At 38.5% G+C, this 25,114-nt stretch overlaps 2 protein-coding genes across 12 annotated transcripts in view; one reads left to right on the forward strand and one right to left on the reverse strand.

Annotated features, from left to right (window-relative positions):
- Positions 1-24,100, reverse strand: part of ORC4 (origin recognition complex subunit 4) — an 89,106-nt gene extending 65,006 nt beyond the window's left edge. The window contains exon 1 of one of the 4 annotated variants that reach the window (XM_055380173.2): positions 23,931-24,100. The gene's annotated coding sequence lies outside the window, so the exon portion shown is untranslated. Of the gene's footprint in view, positions 1-22,903; positions 23,262-23,751; positions 23,901-23,930 lie in introns of those variants that run through there. The other 3 variants (XM_031008457.3, XM_004032625.5, XM_004032626.5) reach the window with 3 other exon arrangements.
- MBD5 (methyl-CpG binding domain protein 5) overlaps positions 23,307-25,114 on the forward strand; it is a 484,769-nt gene continuing 482,961 nt past the window's right edge. For 4 of the 8 annotated variants that reach the window (XR_008677692.2, XM_055380167.2, XM_019022422.4 and 1 more), the window contains exon 1: positions 23,863-23,988. The gene's annotated coding sequence lies outside the window, so the exon portion shown is untranslated. Of the gene's footprint in view, positions 23,989-25,114 lie in introns of all 8 variants that reach the window. The other 4 variants (XM_055380166.2, XM_063694832.1, XM_063694831.1 and 1 more) reach the window with 3 other exon arrangements.

The raw sequence follows: 25,114 nt of genomic DNA on the forward strand, positions 1-25,114 counted from the left end.
ACTTTTATACTGAATGTATATTACTTATGTTTGTAACTTTAAAAATTTTCTTGCACATTTAAATCAAATCTTGTACTTTACAATTTGAATATATAAATTTCTAAGTGTAAATTATGATGCTAAAATTCTATTTTAACTTTTAAACATGTTACAAACATAAAATGTGTTTTAACATAAAATTTTAAAAACATGATGCTCACCAGATATTGCAGCAGGGTTAGTATAACATGTTGGACATAATTAAAAAAACACCAAAGTCTAATGGGTATTAGCTGAAACCCAGCTTTTTAGGGAAAATAGTTTTGGTATTTACTCACTATAAAGTAAGTTGACTGAGACATAAACAAACCATACAAGTGGTCATATTAAGAGTGCATTTAAGACTGACATGTCTGGGTTATCTGTATTAGAAAATATATATTTTTGTAAACAATACAAAAAAGAAACAAAGGAGAAAGTGAAAATGTGCAAGTGAAAAGCCAACAGATCAGAACTTAATTCTTGAAAAGTCTGACAGTCTGACCTCACTTTGGTCATGCTATAATTTGGATTTGGTTTCTTTATCACCACCAAAGCTAATGTGGAAATTTGAACCCCAGTGCGGCAATATTGAAAGGTGAGGCCTAGAGGGAGGTGTCTGGGTTCTAGGGGTAGATGCCTCATAAATGGCTCAGTGCTATTCTGGAGTTAGTGTGTTCTGGCTCTCATGAGACTGGATTAGTTCTCTGGCGAATGGCTTAGTTCCTTCCCACAAGAGTGGGTTGTTATAAGGCCACTATGCACTCCTCAGATTTTCCTCTCTTTGAATGTTTCTTTTTCTCCTTTGACCTTGTCCACCGTGTTGTGAAGTATGAAAGATCTTGCCAGAAGCCAGGTCTATGCTCTTGAACTTATCAGTCTGCAGAACTGTGAGCTATAAAACCTCATATCTTTATAAATTACCCAGTCTTAGGTATTCTTTTATAGCAATACAAAACAGACTAAGGCAGGTCAAAATTTCACACTATTCTCAATTCCCCTATTAATCAAAAAAGTAGTATAGGACTAAGAATTTGTTATGTTTTATTGGAGGTGAGGAGAGATATGGGAGAATATAAGATAAAGGGTAAAAAGAGATTAGGAAAAGGTAGCAACCCCAAAGCATGTTTAAGATCAGTGCTTTGAGCAAGATCAGGAATGAAAAGACAGAATAAAACAGAAATGAAAGGATGGGAACAGCTGTCAATTCCAGGTTTCATCTACCTTTTGGTTTATAATCTTCAACTCATGTCTTATTTTTCTACTTACGCATTTAGTAAAATATACAAAGCCATCCAGTCTCGTCAGCTAATACTCTAAATAATATAAACATACAACAAGTTCACTTAATAACTGGTATTTTAATTTGGGCTAGAATTCAATGAGAAAACCATTTCTAAAAGACTTGCAGTGCTAACATGGCTCAAATTAAACAGAAGCCTCTAACCCACTTCATCAGAGGCCATGAGGCTTATTTTCTACACAGGGTAAGACAGAAGAAATCTACCCTGAGGATACAAGACACAGCAGAAGGTGAGGGTATCAGACAAAAAGTTTTGAGGGGGAGGAGAGGATTAAGAGAGTGTTTATATATTGAATGTTGAGGCCCTCTAGCTCTCTTCTTTCACATAGTTCTCATACTACTGGCAATCAGACTTATACCCTAAAGCAGGGTTTCTCAGGATAACATTTTAAACTTGATTGTTCTTCGTTGTTGGAGCTGTCCTATGCACTGTAGGATGTAACAAGACCCCCAGGTTCTATGCATGTTTTCAGTAGCAACCTATCTGTGGCAATCAAATAAGTCTCTAGACACTGCTGAATTTCTCTTAGGGGGCCAAACTGTCCCACTTGAGAATCACTGACCTAAAGGCAGAAGCTTGGAGAACTCTTCCTATTAGACTCTTATTAACCCTAGAAAAAAGGTTTCCAAAGTTAAAGATAATGACACCAGGGGTTTCCACCCACAAAATGCCCAGCCATATTCACAGAGCTCTAAAATAGCTTTCTAATGAACCTAACATAAATTTCAACATGCAATCAATGATTGCTACATAGCTGAGGAAAGCCTCGATTAAAAAGACGAAAACATATTAACAGAAAGAATAATTTGGAAAAAGTAGAGAAAGCAGGAAGCAATAAATTTCAAAACCAAACAATAATTTTAATTAAATTCATAAAAAGAAAACATAACAGGATATAATAAGAAAATTATACAGAGATCAAAAAAGGCCTCGGAAATTAAAAGTATGATAGCAGAAATCAAAGTCTCAAAAGTTTGAAAAAGGTAAATTTTCCAGAAAGTATGAAGAAAAAAAAAAACATAAAAAATGACAGAAAAAAAATAGGTCCAGGAGGTAGAATGTTTAATTAGAGTTCCAGAACCAAAAACAAAGGCAAGAAAATTAAAGAAAAAATATGAGGAATTTTCCCAGAGTTGATGGACACAAATTGTCAGACTGAAAGGACCCATAAAATGCATGGCAAAATGAAAGACTATAGACTCATAATAAGTAACATGGCTGTGACATTTCAGAACTGTAAATACAACAAAGAGAAACATTTGATAAGCTTCAAAATGAGATTGTATAATCTGCCACAGAGGAGACAAAAGTGATCTGAAGAGTGATGGAAGTAAGAAGGGCTTCTAATTTTACAACAGATGCTATGAATTCCTTCAGAGCTCTTAAGAACAATTTCACCTTTATAATTTGAAAGCCAGCTAAACTAATAGTTGGGGTAAAATAAAAACACTTATATAAATATAATACCACAGAACACTTGCCTTTCAGAAAGCTACTAGAAAATGGAATAAACCAAGAGAATACACAAGCCAAAGGATTACATAGGATATAGGAAACAGAGGAACTAGCATAGGATAGAGACTGCACCAGCAGCAACTATACCAAGCAATGGGCTAAAACTGCAGCACATAAGAATGCTCTGGGAGAAATTTCTTGATGATGGATAAACTGATAAAAATACTTGATACCTCTGAATATATGGAGAGGCTATTTTGACAACCAGCAGATAGTTTGGGTCTAAATGACTAATAAATATTTAGAACTATACAAATGCTCAATGGTCGTATGTGAAAAATTAAACTATCAATGGGAAGATGGGGGGAATGGATGGGATGTTTGTGGCAAAAGGCTAAATCTACATCACCTATAGTAAGTCAAGAGATAATGCCTAAAACTGAAAAAACAGGAGGTAGCAATATAAAATGTTATTTAGAGATACAGAAGTATATACCAAAAGAATAAGCCAAAAAAAGTTTTAGAAGTATTTCCCTCTATTTGGGGAAAACTGGGGTAGTGACAGCTACCTTGTCCAACATCACAACCTTCCTGGGATTAAGCAAATAAGGCGATAAAGGCCCAATCATTTCGTTGCACCATGGTATCAATCTGAAGGAAAATATTCTGGAGAACCTAACCTGTGACAAAGAAGTAAAAACTGTTTTTAATAATAAGCCATGGAGAAGCAGTTAAAAACTTAAGCATGTGTTCTTTTACCTTTGCAAGAGTTAAAAGAAAAAGAGAAAGAGAAGAAACAGGCTGCTTAAAGATATTTTCTAATTTCATTAACTTGGCTTCTTATACTGCAGAGCCGAATGTTATTTTAGAAATTTAAAACCCATCAGACTAACCACAGATATCTCTGCAGGAGCCCTACAAGCCAGAAGAGAGTAGGGGCCAATATTCGACATTCTTAAAGAAAAGAATTTTCAACACAGAATTTCATATCCAGCCAAACTAAGCTTCATAAGTGAAGGATAAATAAAATCCTTTATAGACAAGCAAATGCTGAGAGATTTTGTCACCACCAGGCCTGCCTTACAAGAGCTCCTGAAGGAAGCACTAAACATGTAAAGGAAAAACTGGTAACAGCCACTGGAAAAACACACCAAATTGTAAAGACCATTGACACTATGAAGAAACTACATCAACTAACGGGCAAAATAACCAGCTAGCATCATAATGATAGTACCAAATTCACACATAACAATATTAACCTTAAATGTAAATGGGCTAACTGGCCCAATTAAAAGACACAGACTGGCAAATTGGATAAAGAGTCAAGACCCATCGGGTGTGCTATATTCAAGAGACCCACCTCACTTGCAAAGACACACAAAGGCTCAAAATAAAGGGATGGAGGAATATTTACCAAGCAAATGGAAAGCAAAAAAGAGCAGGGGTTGCAATCCTAGTCTCTGATAAAACAGACTTTAAACCAACAAAGATAAAAAAAGACAAAGAAGGACATTACATAATGATAAAGGTATCAATGCAAAAAGAAGTGCTAACTATCCTAAATATATATGCACCCAATAGGGGAGCACCCAGATTCATAAAGCAAGTTCTCAGAGACCTACAAAGAGACTCAGACCCCCCCACAACAATAGCAGTGGGAGACTTTAACACCCCACTGTCAATATTAGACAGATCAACAAGACAGAAAATTAACAAGGACACTCAGGACTTGAACTCAGCTGTGGACCAAGTGGACCTAATAGACATCTACAGAACTCTCCACCCCAAATCAACAGAATATACATTCTTCTCAGCACCACATCGCACTTATTCTAAAATTGACCACATAATTGGAAGTAAAACACTCCTCAACAAAGGCAAAAGAATGAAGTCATAACAAACAGTCTCCCAGACCACAGTGCAATCAAATTAGAACTCACGATTAAGAAACTCACTCAAAACTGCACAACTACGTGGAAACTGAACAACCTGCTCCTGAATGACTACTGGGGTAAATAACAAAATTAAGGCAGAAATAAATACATTCTTTAAAACCAATGAGAACAAAGACACAATGTACCAGAATCTCTGAGACACAGCTAAAGCAGTGTGTAGAGGGAAATTTATAGCACTAAATGCCCACAGAAGCAGAAAAGATCTAAAACCAACACGCTTACATCACAATTAAAAAAACTAGAGAAGCAAGAGCAAACAAATTCAAAAGCCAGCAGAAGACAAGAAATAACTAAGACCAGAGCAGAACTGAAGGAGATAGAGACACAAAAACCCCCTCAAAAAAATAAATGAATCCAGGAGCTGGTTTTTTGAAAATTTTAACAAAATAGGTAGACCGCTAGCCAGACTAATAAAGAAAAGAGAGAAGAATCAAATAGACACAATAAAAAATGATAAAGGGGATATCACCACTGATCCCACAGAAATACAAACTACCATCAGAGAATACTATAAACACTTCTACACAAATAAACTAGAAAATCTAGAAGAAATGGATGAATTCCTGGACACAGACACCCTCCCAAGACTAAACGAGGAAGAAGTCGAATCCCTGAATAGACCAATAACAAGTTCTGAAATTGAGGCAGTAATTAATAGCCTACCAACCAAAAAAAAGCCCAGGACCAGATGGATTCACAGACAAATTCTACCAGAGGTACAAAGCAGAGCTGGTACCATTCCTTCTGAAACTATTCCAAATAAAAGAAAAAGAGGGACTCCTCTCTAACTCATTTTATGAGTCCAGCATCATCCTGATACCAAAATCTGGCAGAGACACAAGAAAAAAAGAAAATTCCAGGCCAATATCCCTGATGAACATCAATGCAAAAATCCTCAATAAAATGCTGGCAAACCGAATCCAGCAGCACATCAAAAAGTTTATCCACCATGATCAAGTCGGCTTCATCCCTGGGACGCAAGGCTGGTTCAACATACGCAAATCAATAAATGTAATCCATCACATAAACAGAACCAATGAGAAAAACCACATGATTATCTCAATAGATGTAGAAAACGCCTTCGACAAAATTCAACACCCCTTCATGCTAAAAACTCTCAATAAACTAAGAATCGATAGAACGTATCTCAAAATAATAAGAGCTATTTATGACAAACCCACAGCCAATATCACACTGAATGGGCAAAAACAGGAAGCATTCCCTTTGAAAACTGGCACAAGAAAAGGATGCCCTCTCTCACCACTCCTATTCAACATAGTATTGGAAGTTCTGGCCAGGGCAATCAGGCAAGAGAAAGAAATAAAAGGTATTCGAATAGGAAGAGAGGAAGTCAAATTGTCTGTTTGCAGATGACATGATTTTATATTTAGAAAACCCTGTTGTCTCAGCCCCAAATCTCCTTGAGCTGATAAGCAATTTCAGCAAAGTGTCAGGATACAAAATCAATGTGCAAAAATAACAAGCATTCCTATATACCAATAATAGACAAACAGAGAGCCAAGTCATGAGTGAACTCCCATTCGCAATTCCTACAAAGAGAATAAAACACATAGGAATACAACTTATAAGGGATGTGAAGGACCGCTTCAAGGAGAACTACAAACCACTGCTCGAGGAAATAAGAGAGGACACAAACAAATGGAAAAACATTCCAGGCACATGGATAGGAAGGATCAATATCATGAAAATGGCCACACTGCCCAAAGTAATTTATAGATTCAATGCTAAACCCATCAAGCTACCACTGACTTTCTTCACAGAATTAGAAAAAAAACTACTTTAAATTTCATATGGAACCAAAAAAGAGCCCGCATAAGCCAAGACAATGCTAAGCAAAGAGAACAAAGCTGGAGGCATCACGCTACCTGACCTCAAACTATACTATAAGGCTACAGTAACCAAAGCACCATAGTACTGGTACCAAAACAGATATACAGACCAATGGAACAGAACAGAGTCCTCAGAAATAACACCATACATCAACAACAACCATCTGATCTTTGAAAAACCTGATGACAACAAGCAATTGGGAAAGGATTCCCTCCCTATTTAATAAATGGTGTTGGGAAAACTGGTTAGCCATATGGAGAAAACTGAAACTGGGCCCCCCTTCCTTACACCTTATACAAAAATGGATTAAAGACTTAAACATAAGACCTAAAACCATAAAAACCTTAGAAGAAAACCTAGGCAATATCATTCAGGACACAGGCATGGGCAAAAATTTCATGACTAAAACACCAAAAGCAATGGCAACAAAAGGATACGAACAGACACTTCTCAAGAGAAGACATTTATGCGGCCAACGAACATGTGAGAAAAAGCTTATCATTACTGGTCATGACAGAAAAGGAAATCAAAACCACAATGAGATACCATCTCATGCCAGTTGGAATGGTGATCATTAAAAAGTCAGGAAACAACAGATACTGGAGAGGATGTGGAAAAATAGGAACGCTTTTACACTGTTGGTGGGAACATAAATTAGTTAAACCATTGTGGAAGACAGTGTGGTGATTCCTCAAGGATCTAGAACCAGAAATACCATTTGACCCAGCAATCCCATTACTGGGTATATACCCAAAGGATTATAAATCATTCTACTATAAAGACACATGCATACGTATGTTTATTGCAGCACTGTTCACAATAGCAAAGACTTGGAACCAACCCAAATGCCCTTCAATGATAGACCAGATAAAGAAAATGTGGCACATATACGCCATGGAATACTATGAAGCCATAAAAAAGGATGAGTTCATGTCCTTTGCAGGGACACAGATGAAGCTGGAAACCACTATTCTCAGCAAACTAATACAGGAACAGAAAACCAAACACCGCATGTTCCCATAAGTCGGAGCTGAACAATGAGAACACATGGACACAGGGAGGACAACATCACACACTGGGGCCTGCTGGGGGGTGGCGGGGCTAGGGGAGGGATAGCATTAGGAAAAATACCTAATGTAGATGACAGGTTAATGACACGTGTATACCTATGTAACAAACCTACATGTCCTGCACATGTATCCCAGAAGTGAAATTATAATAAAAAAGAAAAATTTAAAATAGACATGTTTTTCCTTGCAGAGGAGGCAGAACAAGATTGCTGAAGAGAATCCCCCAGGAATCATCCCGTAGCAGGAACACCAAACTGAACAACTATCCATGCAAAAAAAAAAAAAAAAAAACCTTCATAAAAAACCTTCACAAGAATCAGCTGGCACAGTGGTACATGCCCATAATCTCAGCACTTTGGAAGGTCAAGGCGAGTGGATCATTTGATCTCAGTTCAAGACCAGTCTGGGCAACCTGATGAAACCCTGTCTTTACAAAATGTGAAAAAATTAGCTGGGCATGGTGGCATGTGCCTGTAGTGCCAGCTACTCAGGAGGCTGAGGTGGGAGGATCACTTCAACCCAGGAGGTCAATCGAGGCTGCAACGAGTTGAGATCATGCCATGCACTCCAGCCTGGGTGACAGAGTGAGACCCTGCCTCAAAACAAACAAATAAACACACTAACAAACAAACAAAAAATCCAAAATCAGGTGAGTAATCACGGCACCTGGTTTTAACATAATATCAAGGAAAGAAGCATCGAAGAGGGTAGGAAAGACAGTCTTGCGCTGACTACACCACCCCTCCTCCAACCCCAGGCAGCACAGCACAGAGATAGAATCTGTGTGCTTGGGAGAGAGAGCGAAAGTAAGTATGGGACTTTGCGCTGGAACTCAGTGCTGCTCTGTAACAGCAGAACACAACACAGGGCATTCTGCTGGTGCCCACAGAAGGAGCATTTAGCTCAGTCCTGGGCCAGAGAGAAATCCTCCACCCCAAGGAGAGTAATCGGTTTTCATCACATTCTGACTAAAGTAGTCTAGGGCCCGGAATAAATTTGAGTGACAGGCCACAAGGACTGCATCTTTTGGCAAGCCTTGGTACTGCACTGGCCTTGGAGGTAATGGACTTAAGATAAAACCCAGGGCAATACCACCCGTGGCAGTTAAGGGAATCCCTGAGGCACCCCTCCCCAACTACTTCATCTTGGGGTAAGGAAAAGGAAGAGTAGACAGAACTTTGTTTTGCAACCGGAGTATTGGTTCAGTCACAGTAAAATAAAGCAAAAGACAGATTTCTGAAGCTTTTGATAGCAAGCTTTTGCTCCGGGATGGCATTTATAGATTGACCCTAGGCAGGAAGGTAATGGCTGCCATGATGGGATGGACTCAGTCTTGGCAGAATTCACCACCTGCTAACTAAAGTGGCCTTTGGCCTTGAATAACCAGTGACAGTCACGCAGGACTGGCCGTGGACCTTGGGTGAGCCCCAATACTGTGCTGGTCTGCAATGCTTCAGAGGCAACTCAGCATAGTTCCAACTGTGGTGGCTACAGGAATGCCTGTATCACCCCCCACCAACACTGGGCAGGCCAGTACAGAGAAAGACTCCTGATTGAAGGAAAGGGAAGGTAGAGAGCAAGAGACTCTGCCTGGTAACCCAGGGAATTCTCCCAATTATCTTCCCAAGTCCATCAGGACTGTGTATGTAGGAGTCTGCAAGACTCACAGCGTTCCTGTGCTTTGGATGCTCCTTAATGCCAAAATGGCTGCAGTGACTACAGGCTTAGGTCACAACACTCAATCTGCTTTGATTTCTTGGAAAGCCCCCTGGAGAGTGACAGGAATGAACAAACCCAAACTGTGAAGACTAGCTCTTTGATGCCCAGACATCAATGAATATCCACAATTATCAAGAACATCTAGGAAAACAGGACCTCACCAAACAGACTAATCCTGGAGCAATAAAGATATGTGACCTTTTAGATGGGAAATTCAAAATAGCAGTCTTGAGAAAGCTCAATTTAATTCAAGATAAAAGAGATAAAAAATTCAGAATTATATCAGAGAAACTTAACAAAGAGACAAAAATGATAAACAAGCAGAAATTCTGAAGCTCGAAAATTCAACAAGCTGAAAATGCATCAGTCTCAACAGCAGAAGAATGAATTAGTGAGCTTGAAGACAGATTATATGAAAATACAGTCAGAAGAGAAAAAATAATAAAACAATAATGAAGTATGCCTACAAAATCTGGAAAATAGCCCCCAAAAGTCATAATCTAAGAGTTACTGCCCTTAAAGAGGGCTTACAGAAAGAGATTGAGGTAGAAAGTGTTTTCAAAGAAATAATAGCAGAGTACTTTTCAAACTAAGAGAAAGATATGAATATACAGGTACAAGAAGGTCAAAGAACACCAAATAGATTCAACCCAAATAAGATTACCTTAAGGCATATAATAATTAAAGTCTCAAAAGTAAAGGACAAAGAAAGGATCCTAAAAGCGGCAAAAGAAAAGAAGTAACTTCATATGAAGGAGTTATAGTACATCTGGCAGCAAACTTCAGCAGAAACGCTACAGGCCAGAAGAGAGTAGGATGACAAATTTTAGCAGAAACCCTGGCAGGCCAGAAGAGAGTAGAATAGTATTAGGTTGGTGCACAAGTAACCCCGGTTTTGTAATTACTTTTAATGGCAAAAACCACGTTAACTTTTGCACCAATCTAATACATCCACCGAAATTATCCTTGAAACAGGGAGACATGAAGACTCTCCCAGACTAATAAAAGCTGAGGGATTTCATCAACACCAGACTCATCTTTCAAAAAATGCTAAAGGGAAGTTCTTCAATCTGAAAGAAAAGGACATTAACAAGCAACAAGAAATCATCTGAAGGTATAAAACTCACTGGTAAAAGTAAGTGCACAGATAAATACAGAATACTCTAACCGCTCATATCTTTAGCAGGAAGATTAAAAGACAAACCTATATTGTTAGATGAGTTCTAAACTCTACCTTATCTAGAGAACCTTATTCTTTTAGAAAATCAAGCAAAACAACTAAGCCAAGACATGTTAAGAAAAGTTTGAAAAGAAAACTGTAAGGAAATACAAGGGGAGGGATTGTTAGATATGAGTTCTAAATTTCTTTTCAAAGAATTAATATGTCAGTATGTTCAATTCTTTGCCTTCTACTTTTAAACTTAACTTCCTCGTAAAGCAACCTTTTTTGATTACCTACTCCACCCTGACTCATTCTGATCACCTGCTCCACCCAACATTCCAATCACCTGCTCCACCCTAACTCATTCCAATTACCTGCTACCTGCTCTGCCCTGACTCCCGCCAAAGCATTCACCCTGTCATTCTCTTTAAATTAGCCAATTGGAATTAGTTTAGCCCGTGTGGTCTAACCCCAGCCAATAGGGGAACGACAGAGCAGCAGGGGCCACATGCGTCAGGGATAAGAACCCCTTCCCATCCCTTGTCCAAATGTGCGCTCACCATTGTTCCATCTGTAAGGGTGCACCCTTCTAACAGAAGTAGCTTGCCTTGCTGAATATTAAAAAGAAAATTTTGTATTCGAGTGCTATTTCTTTTGCAGCATCGAAACTTTCTATATAACACTATCAAAAAAAAACTACTCCAAAACTTAAAATATAAAAATATATAGAGACAAAAAGTCAAAAAGTGAAGGGATGGAGTAGAAGTGTACAGGTTTTTAGTTTTTTCTGTGCGTGTATTTTTTCTTTTCTTTGCAATCAGAGTTGTCATCAGTTGCAAATAATTGGCTATAAATTGTTATTTGCTAACCTCATAGTAACCACAAAACAAAAACCTCTAATAGGTGCACAAAAAAATAAAAAGCAAGAAATTAAAACATACTACCAAAAAATAATTATCACAAAGGAAGACAAGGAAAAAAATGAGGGGAAAGCCCAAGAAAATAACCAGAACAACAATAAAAAGGCAGTAGTAAGTCCTTACCTATCAATAATAATACTGAATGTGAATGGACTAAATTCTTCACTATAAAAATATAGACTAACAACAAAAAGACGGAAAAAGATACTGCACCAAACAGAAACCCAAAAAGAGCCCAAGTAGCTTTGTATCTATTTTTAGATAAAGTAGATTTCAACATAAAAACTATGAAGAGAGAAAAAAAGGTTATCATATAATACAAAAGGTTTTAATTCAGCAAGAGGACATAAAAGTTATATACATATCTATCCAACACAGAAGCATCTAGATATATAGAGTCAAGTGTATTAGAGTTAAGGAGACAGAACCCAACACAGTAACGACTTGGGACTTCAACAGCCCACTTTCACCATTGGACAGATCATCTAGACAGAAAGAAACAATGAATTTAATCTGCACTATAGATTAAATGGACCTAATAGACATTTACAGAAGCTGTCATCCAACAGCCGCAGAATACATTCTTCTCCTTAGCACATGGAACATTTCTCAAGGATGGATCCTAAATTCTCCAATCAAAAGACACAGAAGAGCTGAAGGGCTAAGCAAAACAAGGCCCTACCACCTGCTACATATAAGAAACCCACTTCATTTATAAAAACATAGATAGACCAAAAGATGGAAAGAGACATTGCATGCAAACAGAAATCCAAAAAGAGCACCATCATGTTAGGCCGCAAAACAAGTCTGATAAAAATTAAAAAGTATATTTTCTAACCACAATGGAATAAAAGTAGAAATAAATAACAAGTGGAACTTTGGAAACTATACAAACATATAAGAATTAAACAATATGTGCCTGAACAACCAATGAAGTAATTAAGGAAATTGAAAAATGTCTTGAAACAAATGAAAATGGAAACACAACCTACTAAAACTTACGAGATACAGTTAAAGCTAACACTAAAGGGAATGTTTATAGCAATAAATGTGCAAATCAAAAAGTAGAAAACCAAGAAATAAACAACCTAGTAATGCATCTTAAAGAACTAGAAAAGCAAGAGCATGCCAAGCCCCAAATTAAGAAATAATAAAGAAAACAAGAAAATAAATAATAAAAAACAGAAATAAAATTGAGACAAAAAAATAGAAAAGATCAATGAAATGAAAAGGGTTGTTTGGAAAGATAGACAAAATCAATGAACCTTTATCCAGACTAAGAAAAAAAAAAAAAAAGAAGATCCAAATAAAATCAGAGACAAAAAAGGAGACATTAGAATTGATATCACAAAAATTCAAAGGATCATTGGAGACCATTTGAACAACTGCATGCCAATAAATTGTAAAACCTAGAAGAAATGAATAAATTCCTAGGCACATACAGCCTAACAAGAATGAAACATTAAGAAAACCAAAATCGAAATAGACCCATAATAAGTTTCAAGATAGAAACAATAATAAAAAGTCCCCCATCACAGAAAAGGCCAGGACTTCATGGCTTCACTGAGTTCTACCAAACATTTAAAGAAGAACTAACATCAACCCTACTCAAATCATTCTCCAAAATCAAGGAGGATCTCCAAATTCATTTTATGAGGCCAGATTTATTCTTTTTTTTTTTTTTTTTTTTTTTTTGAGACAGAGTCTCACTCTGTTGCCCAGGTGATCTGCAACCTCCGCCTACGGGTTCAAGGGTTCAAGCGATTCTCCTGCCTCAGCCTCCAGATTAGCTGGGATTACAGGCATAAGCCACCATGCCCAGCTAATTTTTGTATTTTTTGTAGAGATGGGGTTTCACCATGTCGGCCAGGCTGGTCTCAAACTCCTGGCTTCAATAGATCTGCCTGCCTCAGCCTCCCAAAGTTCTGGGATTACTGGCGTGAGCTACCATGCCTGGCCCCAGATTTATTCTGATACCAAAACCAGACAATGATACAACAACAACAAAAAAGAAACTACAGGCCAGTATCTCTGATGAAAATAGATATAAAAATCTTCAACAAAACACAGCAAACCAAATTCAACAGCACATTAAAAAGATCATCATAATCAAGTGGGATTCATCCTAGGGATGCAAGGATGGTTCAACATATGTAAATAAATCAGTGTGATACATCGTATCAACAGAATGAAGGACACAAAGTGTACTGTCATTTCAATAGATGCCAAAAAAATCTTTTTTGATAAAATTCAATATCCCTTCATAAAAACTCTCAGCAAACTGGGGACAGAAGGATCATCCCTCAGCATGATAAAGCCATACATAACAAACCCACAGTTAGTATCAGACTGAATGGGGGAAAAACTGAAAGCCTTTCTTCTAGGATCTAGAAGACGGATGGGCACTTTCACCACTATTACTCAAGTTAGTAACAGAAGTCCTAGCCAGAGTAAACAGACAAGAGAATGAAATAAAGGGCATTTAAATTGGAAAGGAGTAAGTAAAATTAACAGTTTGCAGCTCATGTGATCTTATACTAACCTAAAGACTCCAACAAACGACTATTAGAACTAATAAATTCAGTAACATTGCAGAATACAAAATCAACACACAAAAATCCATAGAATTTCTCTACGCCAACAGTGACAACCTAACTGAAAAAGAAATCAAGAAGGTGATCCCATTTACAATAGCTACAAATAATATTAAATATCTAGGAATAAACTTAACCAACTACAATGCAAACTATCAAACATTGATGAAATTAATTGAAGAGGATACAAACAAATGAAAAGACATCCCATGCTCATGGGTTGAAAAAAATTATATTGTTAAAATGACAATACTTTGCACAGCAATCTACAGATTCAAAGCCATCCCTATCAAGAGCAATGACATTCTTCACAGAAATAGAAAAAAAAATCCTAAAATTGTATGGAAGCACAAAAGACCCCAAATAGCCAAAACAATCCTGACCAAAAAGAACAGAGCTGGTAACTGGTAGAGTTATCACACTACCAAACCTCAAAATATACTACAACGCTATAGTAACCAAAATAGCACGATAGTGGCATAAAAACAGATACGTAGAACAACAGAACAGAGAGTCCAGAAATTAATCTGTATCTTTAAAGCTAATTAGTTTTTTACTAAGGTGCCAAAAACACTCTTTGGGAAAGGACAGTCTCTTCAATAAATGGTGTTGTGAAAACTGGATGCCCACATCAGAAGAACAAAAGTAGACCCCAACTCTTGCCATATACAAAAATCAAAGAAAAATGCATTAAAGACTTACATCTATGAAACTAATAAAGGAAAACATTAGGCAAAAACTCCAGGACATTGGTCTAGGCAAAGACTTCTTAAATAAGACCTCAAAAACACAAGCAACTAAAGCAAGAAAATAAAATAAAATAACAACAAACGAGATCTCTCCAAGCCAAAAAGCTTCTGCACAGCAATGAAAACAATAAAATGAAGATATAACATGTAGAATGGGAGAAAATATTTCAAACTAATATCTGACAAAGGATTAATAACCAGAATATATAAGGATCTCAAACGACTCAATAGGAAAAAAAAATCTGATTTTAAAATGGGCAAAAGATCTGAGGAGACATTTCTCAAAAAGACATACAAATGGCAAACAGGCATATGAAAAAAATGTTCCACATTATTAATAATCAGAGAAATACAAATCAAAACTATAATGAGGTATCAACTCACCCCAGTTAAAATGGCTTTTATCGAAAAGGCAGTCAATATCAGATGCTGGTGAGAACGTGGAGAAAGGGGAACCCTTGTACACTGTTGGTGGAAATGTAAACTAGCACAGTCACAACAGAGAACAGTATGGAGCTTCCTAAAAACACAACAAATAGAACTATAATCCAGCAATCCCACTACTGGGTATATACCCAAGAGAAAGGAAATCAGTATATAAAAGGTATCTGTACTCCCATGTTAACTGCAGCACTATACACAATAGCCAGGATATGGAATCAACCTGTCAATCAATGGATGGATAAAGAAATGTGGTACATATACGCAATGGAATGTTATTCAGCCATAAAAAAAATGAAATCCTGTCATTTTCAACAACATGGATGTGACTGACATTATAAGGGAAATAAGCCAGGCATAGAAAGGCAAGTATCACATGTTCTCACCCATATGTGGAAGCTTCAAAAAAATTGAAGTCATAGAGATAGTGAGTAAAAACATGTTAGCGGAGGCTGGGAAGGGTAGTGTTGAGAGGAGAATCAAGAGGAGATGGTTAATGGGTAGAAAAATATAGTTAGATAGAACGAATAAAATATAGTGTTCAGTAGCACAATATAGTAATTACAGCTAACAATAATTTAGTGTATGTTTTAGAGCAATTAAAGGAGTGGAAATGAAATGCCCCTAACAGAAAGAAATGATAAATACTTGAGGTAATGGATATCCCAATTACCTGATTTGATCATTACACATTGTACGCTTATATCAAATATCACATACTCCCCATTTTATGTATCCATAGTAATTAAAAATTAAAATTTTTAAATATATGAGTTAAGTTAAAAAAATTTTGGCTCAAAGCATAAATATATTAAAATCAAATCTCAGAAGTAAAAAAGAAAGACAATTAGGGTTTTATTTATGGTAGTGGCAGACAGGACCAACCTTTCTGCTGACGCCAACAAAAAAACTAAATAATGAATGAAATAAAGTAATGTGAAATTACTTACCAAATTCCATGTGAAGGTAAACCAGAAACAAACCATACACCAAGTAACTTTTGTTCTGAGGACATTTTCCTATCTAGAAGAAAGGGCTGAGAAAAAAGGCTGAGCTAATGGAAGATGTGCCGGTCTACGGTAAAAAAAAATCAAAGCACAAGGCCAGGTGTGGTGGCTCATGCCTGTAATCCTACCCTTTGACATGCCAAGGCAGGAGGATAGCTTGAGCCCAGGAATTCAGGATGATTGTGTGCAATACAGTGAGACCTCATTTAAAATAAAAATACACACAAAAAATCAAAATCAAAAATAAAAATAAAAGCATATTGCCTGCCAAAGCTGGGGACTCAGATAAACTACCCAATTTACGTTCAGAGTTTAAGGACAACATCATTAGGATAAGAGGAAATTGAAGGAAAATAGAATTCATGATCTTAAAGTCTTCCTTAATGTCATGTGTATAACAGAAGGAATCCCAACTCTTGAACATGAATAGTGACTTGGGACTGACAGCACTCCTAGAGACCTTTCCTAGAAAAATGTACCTTCTTAAAAAAGATACTATTATTCTAGGACTCATATATTCCTATAATTTTTTAAATACAACTGGTACTCAAGGCACACAAGAAAAAAATATCATAAGCTAGCAGACACAGACTTAGAAAATTTAGAAACTGGAATTATCTTCAACAAACAACAAATGAACTATGAATATAGTCGGCCCTTCATAGCCACAGATTCACTCAACCAAGGATTAAAAATACGTGTATATTTTTAAAAACACGACTATAAAAAATAATAGAAATTTTTAAAAAGCCATGACAGTATAACAATATTTACATAGCATCTACATTGTATTAGGTACCATAAGTAATCTAGAGATTATTTAAAATACGTGGGAGGATGTGTGTAGGTCGTATGCAAACATGATGGCATGTTATATAAGGAATTTGAGCTGCCTGTGAATTGTGGTATCTGCACGGGGTTCTGAAACCAATTTCCGGCAGATACTAAGGAGCAACTATACTAGGCCAATAAAAGCAAGATTGTAATTTTCAGCAGGTAACCAGAAGCAGTAAGAATATCACCAATATCTTTAAAAAGATACTGATGCATTGATCTAATAATCTCGATGAATACAGGGCAAGATAAAGAATGCCACACGATGATTGAACATTTCCTCTACCCCCACAACCACACTTGACTAGGAGAAAAAAAAAAAAAAGAAGAAAAGAATTCCACACAAAAACATTAGAGTGAAACAGCAGAAAAACTACGACCAAAAAAAGAAACAACAACAAAAAAAATTCTAAAAGAGAGATTTCCTTCAAAGCAGCATGAATTATTAGGTTGGTACAAAATTAATTGTGGTTTTTGCATTGTTGGAATTTGCTATTTGATATTGGAATTTTTTTTTTTTTTTTTTTTTTTTTTTGAGATGGAGTCTCTCTCTGTTGCCCAGGCTGGGCTGCAGTGGCGTGATCTCGGCTCACTGCAAGCTCTGCCTCCAGGGTTCACACCATTCTCCTGCCTCAGCCTTCTGAGTAGGTGGGACTACAGGCACCCGCCACCATGCCTGGCTAATTTTTTGTATTTTTAGTAGAGACAGGGTTTCACCATGTTAGCCAGGATGGTATCGATCTCCTGACCTCGTGATCCGCCCACCTCAGCCTTCCAAAGTGCTGGGATTACAGGTGTGAGCCACTGCACCCGGCCTGGAATACATTCTTAAATAAATGTGGTTATGTTATACGTCATTTTAATGGGCATTTCTTGCTTTTTTTTTTTTTTTGGCTAATGACTTATTACTTGCTGTTTATATTTATTTTGGACTATGGAAATGATGCTAGACAAAAAGCAAAGTCGAGTGATTTTCTTATTCAAGTTCAAAGTGGGTCGTAAAACAGCAGAGACAACTTGCAATATCAACAACGCATTTGGCCCAGGAACTGCTAATGAACGTACAGTGCAGTGGTGGTTCAAGAAGTTTTGCAAAGGATACCAGAGCCTTGAGGATGAGGAGTGTAGTGGCAGGCCACTGGAAGTTGACAACAACCAATTGAGAGCAATCATTGAAGCAGATTGATCCTCTTACAATTACATGAGAAGTTGCTGAAGAACTCAACATAAGAACTCAACGTCAACCATTCTACAGTTGTTCAGTATTTGAAGCAAATTGAAAAGATGAAAAAGCTCGATAAGTGGGTGCCTCACCAGCTGAGCAAAAATTAAAAAAAACACCATTTTGAAGTGTTGTCTTCTCTTATTCTCCACAACAACGAACCATTTCTCAATCGGACTGTGAGGTGCAACAAAAACTAGATTTTATATGACAAGCAATGACCAGCTCAGTGGCTGGACTGCGAAGAAGCTCCAAAGCACTTCCCAAAGCCAAACTTGCACCACAAAAGGCCATGGTAACTGTTTGCTGGTCTGCTGCCGGTCTGATCCATTACAGCTTTCTGAATCCTGGAGAAACCATTACATCTGAGAAGTATGCTCAGCAAATCAATGAGATGCACTTAAAACTGTGATGCCTGCAGCCAGCATGGGTCAACAGAAAGGGCCCAATTCTCCACAGTAACACCCAACCGCACACTGCACAACCAACACTTCAAAAGTTGAACGAACTGGGGCTACAAAGTTTTGCCTCATCTGCCATATTCACCTGACCTCTCAACTGACTACCACTCCTTCAAGCATCTCTACAACTTTTTTCAGGGAAAATGCTTCCACAACCAGCAGGATGCAGGAAAAAGCTTTCCAAGAGTTTGTGGAATCCTGAAGCATGGATTTCTACATTACAGCAAAAAACAAACTTATTTCTTGTCGGCAAAAATGTGTTGATTGTAATGACCTATTTTAATTAATAAAGATATGTTAGAGCCTCGTTATAATGATTTAAAATTCGCTGTCCCAAACCACAATTTCTTTTGTACCAACCTAATCGATTGACAGCTGATTTCTCAAAATCAATAATGAAAACCAAAAACAGTGAAATGTTATCTTCAAGGTACAAGTAAAACAACCACAAATCTGTAATATCCCCCAAAACATTCTTCAAGATTGAAGGCAAAACAAAAAATTAAGACAAAGCAAAAAAATTAAGAGAACTGACCATCAGAATCTCTGCATTATGAAACTTCTACTGAGTGTGCTAAAGTAAAAGTTAAAAGATTCCAAAAGAAAAGTCAGAGACGCAGGAAGAAATTAAGACGTGGTAAACACATAGGAACATCTAGCTCAAAGTACTGTCCAGCAGCAATACAGTAAAAGTGACATAAGTAATTTAAAATTTTCTACTGTTCACACTAAAAGAAAACAAGGTGAAATCAATTATAATTTCAACATGTAATCATAATGAAAAGCTGAGGTATTTTACATTGTTTTCATACTGTCTTTGAAATATGATGTTTATACAACATTACAATGCAGATGCTAAATTAAAACTGCCATATAAAATACTTGATCTATATTTTTATATAATTTGCAGCTAATGCCGGGTGCAGTGGCTCACGTCTGTAATCCCATCACTTTGGAAGCCCAAGGCGGGTGGATCACTTGAGGTCAGGAGTTTGAGACCAGCCTAGCCAAAATGGTGAAACTTTGCCTCTACTAGAAATAAAAACATTAGCCAGGTGTGGTGGCACATGCTTGTAATCCCAGCTACTAGGGACGCTGAGGCAGGAGAATCACTTGAACTTGGGAGGCGGAGGCTGCAGTGAGCCAAGATCATGCCACTGGACTCCAGCCTGGGCAACAGAGCGAGACTCCATCTCCAGGGGGGGAAAAATCTCCAAAAATTAAAAAATAATAATTTAATAATTTGCGGTTAAGAAAGGTTTATGTATCCGAGTTGTTCCAAACATACAGGTTTTACAGTAACTGAATCAAGTGTCAGTTTTTAAACTTAATTGAACACTAAATAAAACTAAAATTTCAGTTCCTCAGTCATACTAGCCACATTTCAAGTGCTCAAAAGCCACACGCAGCTAGTAGCTACTGCAATGAATAGCACAAGCGTAGAACTTGTTATCTGGAGTTTAAACTACGTATAAAATTCAAAGAACAATGACAGCCTATAAGACCTACATGAAGATAAAAGTTGCCATCCCAGAAGAGAGTAATGCTCCAAGCACAGAGAAGATATTGGCCATACTGCTAGAAATCCCTGAGTAAAACAGACAACCCAATTAAAACAAAAAACAAACAAACAAAAAAACCTCCGAAAAAGATTTAAAAAGACAATGCACAAAAGATTTAAGAATTAAAAAGACAATTCTAGAAAGAGGAAATTTAAATAGCCGGTAAGTTTTTGAAAAAGTGCTCAAACTCTTTAGTGTCCTGGGCAGAATAAATTAAAACAACAATAAGATAAAGCCACATTCATCAAGTTGGGAAAAAGGAAAAATAACTCTTGGTGAGACAGTAAAAGTAAAGGGATCTACCATATACTGCTGTCGGGGTATACATTGGTGTATCTACTTTGGAAAAGGCATAACTAGTGAAGTTGAAGATAAACATACGTACTCTACAAAAATCCATGGTAATGTACATTAAGAATACATGTACAAGAACATTCATAATAGCATTGTTCATAACTACTAAAAATGGAACACAATCCAAATGTTTATTAATATTAGACTAAACTGTGGCTCATTTCCATTAAGACTTTTTATACTATACTTATTATACTATAGATTACTACAATCCAATATAAGAACCAGAGCTAAATGTACTAATAGAGTTATATCTCAGCTGCATGAGAGAAAAAGATACATAATGATACGTAATATATAATCCACTTACATACAATTAAGAAACAGGCAAAACGAACCTAAATTGCTTAGGAATGCTGACATAGGTGGTTAAGAAATACTAAGAAAGAAAGCAGTAAATAATTGCCATAAAAATCAGTATAGTGTTAACCACTGAAAGAATTGAGGAAAGGGATGATCAGGAATAGAATGGAGAGGGGAGCTTCTCAGGTGCCACAGACGTTCTAGTTCTTGACTGTGGCAGCGCTTACATAGAGTTCACACTTTACAGTTTTTCATTATACTATGTATCGATATTTGTATGCTTAAATACTAAACGTATGGAAAAAGACACAAAATATTTAAAATTGTAGCTAAGGCACATTAATTGCCTTGCTGCTTTTTTTTTTTTTATTACAAAGTGGCAGACAATTGGTTACACTATAAACACAGACAATTGGTTACACTACAAAGAAAATTTTAAAGAACAGGAGTCTAGTTTTGATTCCATCGGACATGATTACCGTACACAATACAGAAGATAGTAAGGGCTAAGCAATGATGCATAAACGGGGTCCACTGCCCAGACTTACAGAAAGCAAAACGCGGAAAATTAGTAACTTTAACTGACATTGTACCCCTAAAGAACCTACATCGGCCGGGCGCGGTGGCTCACGCCTGTAATCCCAGCACTTTGGGAGGCCGAGGCGGGAGGATCATTTGAGGTCAAGAGATCGAGACCAGCCTGACCAACATGGTGAAACCCCGTCTCTACCGAAAACACAAAAAAAATAGCCGGGCGTGGCGGCACATGCCTGTAGTCTCAGCTACTCGGGAGGGTGAGGCAGGAGAACTGCTTGAACCCAGGAGACAGAGGTTGCAGTGAGCCGAGATCGCGCCACTGCACTCCAGCCTGGGAGACAGAGCGAGACTCCGTCTCAAAACAAAAAACAAACAAACAAACAAAAAGAACCTACCCAACAGAATTAAATACCAACATAATAAATACGAAGAATTTTAGATTCTTGGTTTTTAAAAAACATACAAAGATGATATTCCTTCAAAATATCTTTACAAAACATATTGAGACTGTAATGCTTTATATTGATTGTATGAAAACAATGAAAAAGAACCAGTACTGTTTCGCTATAAAAGCTTTACTAATGTAAATTTATAAATCCTTTCTTAAATATTTTGAGTTAATTCTAATTTTATGATAGAAATTCATTATTTTCAGCAAAAACAGCTGGCATTTGGGAAACCAAAGGCTCAAAAACTAAGAATAGTAACCAAAGAAACTTGACAAAACAGTCCTTTTAAAACTCTCATCTACACTATAAGGGGAAACTTCGATCACGTCCCTTCTCCTTCATCAATCGTAGAACTCAACATTAAGGACTACACAATCCCACATCCCTCTCCGAGAAAAAGCAAAGGCTTTGTGTTGTAGCAACAACGCAAGACATGGAGGGAAGCTCCACTCAAGACTTCCCTGCCTGCTCCTTCCCCAAAGCCACTCCAGAATACCAGGGAGGGTTGAGAGGTAAGGCATGAAGGGCGCAATATCCAATATGAGCAACGCGTGTGATGCATCTGGTCAAAATGCATACAGAGGACTTGTCTCTGTCCCTAGATAGAAGTCCCCCGTTCTGCAGTCATGAGGGTCAATTGCTGAGGCTTCACAGTTCCCTTCTCTCTTACACTCGGACCGTCACGCTCCTCACCTACTACCCCGATGCAGAGCTAGTCTCAGGACTCCCTGTACTTGTCAAGGATTCGTCGGCAAGCTCACCGGGCGGGGGTGGCCACAAGACGGAGCTCGCCTGGTCCTGGCCTTCCCGGCCTATACAAGCCTGCCCCCTTCCCAATTCCCAATCTCCACAGCCTTCCAGCCTCCCACTTTCGATTCACCTTGCGCCACCGACGCCCCTGGCCTTCGTTTGCAGCAAGTTTACCCCCACCATTACCTCTCGCATAAAAGCCTGCATTTACCAGGACAAAGAGGGGAACCAACGCCTGCAGGAATCGCTTCACCGAATCGCCTGGCCGCGTCCTCTGCTAGGCTTCAACTGCTGCTGCGGACGGTACACAACCACTCCCGGCATGCCCCGCGCACGCACTACCTCTCCCACCCCGCCCCTCTCCCGCCCAAACACGTGACCTCCTTTCGTCTCCGTCCACGCCCACTTCCGTTCATCCACTTTCCCTTAGGAAGGAGGAGGGAGCTGGGGGTGTTAAAAGCGTAGCGACTTCCTCCTCCTCCCCGCCCCCGCTCCTGTACCTCCCGCTACAATGTCTTCCGGGTCGCTAGCGCCTCGACGCCTTCTGGGAAAATAGCTCATTTCCTCCCCTCCCCCTCCTCCTGCCTTCAACCAACCAGCCACCCGTCAGAGAGGGACATGCGCAGTGAGTGCCTCCCGTCTCTTCTACCCGAACCCCCCCTCCCCCCCAAGCAGAGAGACCCCAGCAGCAGCAGCAGCTGATGATGAAGAGAGAGGCAGTGGCAGAGGGGGGGCACCTTTTATTTCTATTTTTAAAGGGACAGGACACTAATTCTACCCCACTTCAACCTTGAATTCAGGGGGGTGGGGGGAAGGCGGCTGAGTTCCTTCCCCCACCCTCCAGCCCTGAGCCCTGAGAGGGGGATTGAGCCTGAGAGAGGAGAAGGAGTTTCTTCTTCTTCGAAAACCCCCATCCACGACTCCTACCCCCTCACCCCTCCAACTCGCCTCCCTCCCGAGCCCCCTCCACCCTCCTCCTCTTTGGCCGTGAGAGGAGGAGAGAAAGAAACCAAAAGCCTCTTAGCAACACAGACCCTTTGCTGCTGCTGTTGCTGCTGCTGCTGCTGTTGCTGCTGCTGCTGCTGTTGCTGCTGCTGCTACTGCTGCTGCTTGGCCCTGGCTGGAGACATCTCACTACACCCAGGAGCAGCCACTTCCCCAGCTCTCCTCCTCCTCCTTCGCCTCCTCCTCCTCCACTCCCCCCCTTTATTACCCTTTGTGTCATCCTCCACAGCTCCAGGGAAGGCACTCAAAAGTGGGGGGCAGGAAAGGTAAGTGTGTCTGTGGGGGCTTCATTGCCTTCCTCTGGCTCTGACTTTCACTCCGGGGCAACAGTAGCACCAAACCACATACGCAGTGGAGCTCCGGGGTGAGGAGGGGGTGGTGCTGGGGGGGGGTGAAGGAGGGGTTGGAGTAGGGAGGGGTGTGTGAGGTGGGGTGCCCATCCTGTCAGGGGAGGAAGGGCACTTTTATTTTTATTTGCTGTTGTCAAAAGTGGTTTCTCTCCTCCATCTAACATCTGATTGTGTCTTGCTCCAGTGGGGGAGAATACAAAAACAACCCCCTCCTTCCTCCAATGAGGCGCCAGGGAAAGAGACAGAAAGAGGCACACTTTCTAGATGTCACTTAAAAAAAAATTCATTGGAGAGCTCTTTTTCTCCAGGAAAAGCTCCACTGCATTTGTTTCTGAGTGGGAAAATGTCGGGATCTGGATTGTATTGGAACTGCTTATCCATTTGTAGACCTGAGTGTTTTCCCCTTTTTGGTCCTGTATGAGATTTGGATATTGACTTCAGTGTTGGAAGACTTGATTGGTTTTTGCTTTAAGGGTTTCATTTTCCATTTTTTCGTTTTGTCTGACTTCCATGGAAAATTTCAAATTTTTAGTTGGTAGAGGCCTTTGGTTAGGTTTTGACTTGCATTATTGCTTTTTTTTTTTTTGTTAAATGTCTGTTTCATATATCAGTATATAAAGTCCAAAGCTCTAAAATGCTTAAAGTTTAAATGCCACTGCTATTGTCTGTTCCCACATACGTTCCTGATACTTATTTTCCATATGATGAGAATATTAGCTATTTTATAATTAATCTGGGTATATTTGTAATCTTTGTAACTTGTCTGAACAAGTAATCCCCATTGAAAACTTTATGTTGTTCTGGCTGCATGGAAGGCCAAACCTCTCCATCAATAGTTTGCTGGATTGGTACCACTTTCAGTTTTAGCTGAATTATTTATTTACGGTTGTAAATTGAGATGAGTTTTTCATCTCAATTTCTCTTGGGGTTCTGAACCAAATTGCCCACTGTATGTAAAAGGACACAAATTTCTAAAATATGTTTTCATGAGTCAAAGAAATCATGAACTTATAGTTAGTATATTAATTTCAGTTAGCTATAA

The sequence above is a fragment of the Gorilla gorilla genome, chromosome 11 (assembly GCF_029281585.2).
Source record: "Gorilla gorilla gorilla isolate KB3781 chromosome 11, NHGRI_mGorGor1-v2.1_pri, whole genome shotgun sequence".
In the NCBI taxonomy this organism is placed as follows: domain Eukaryota; kingdom Metazoa; phylum Chordata; class Mammalia; order Primates; family Hominidae; genus Gorilla; species Gorilla gorilla.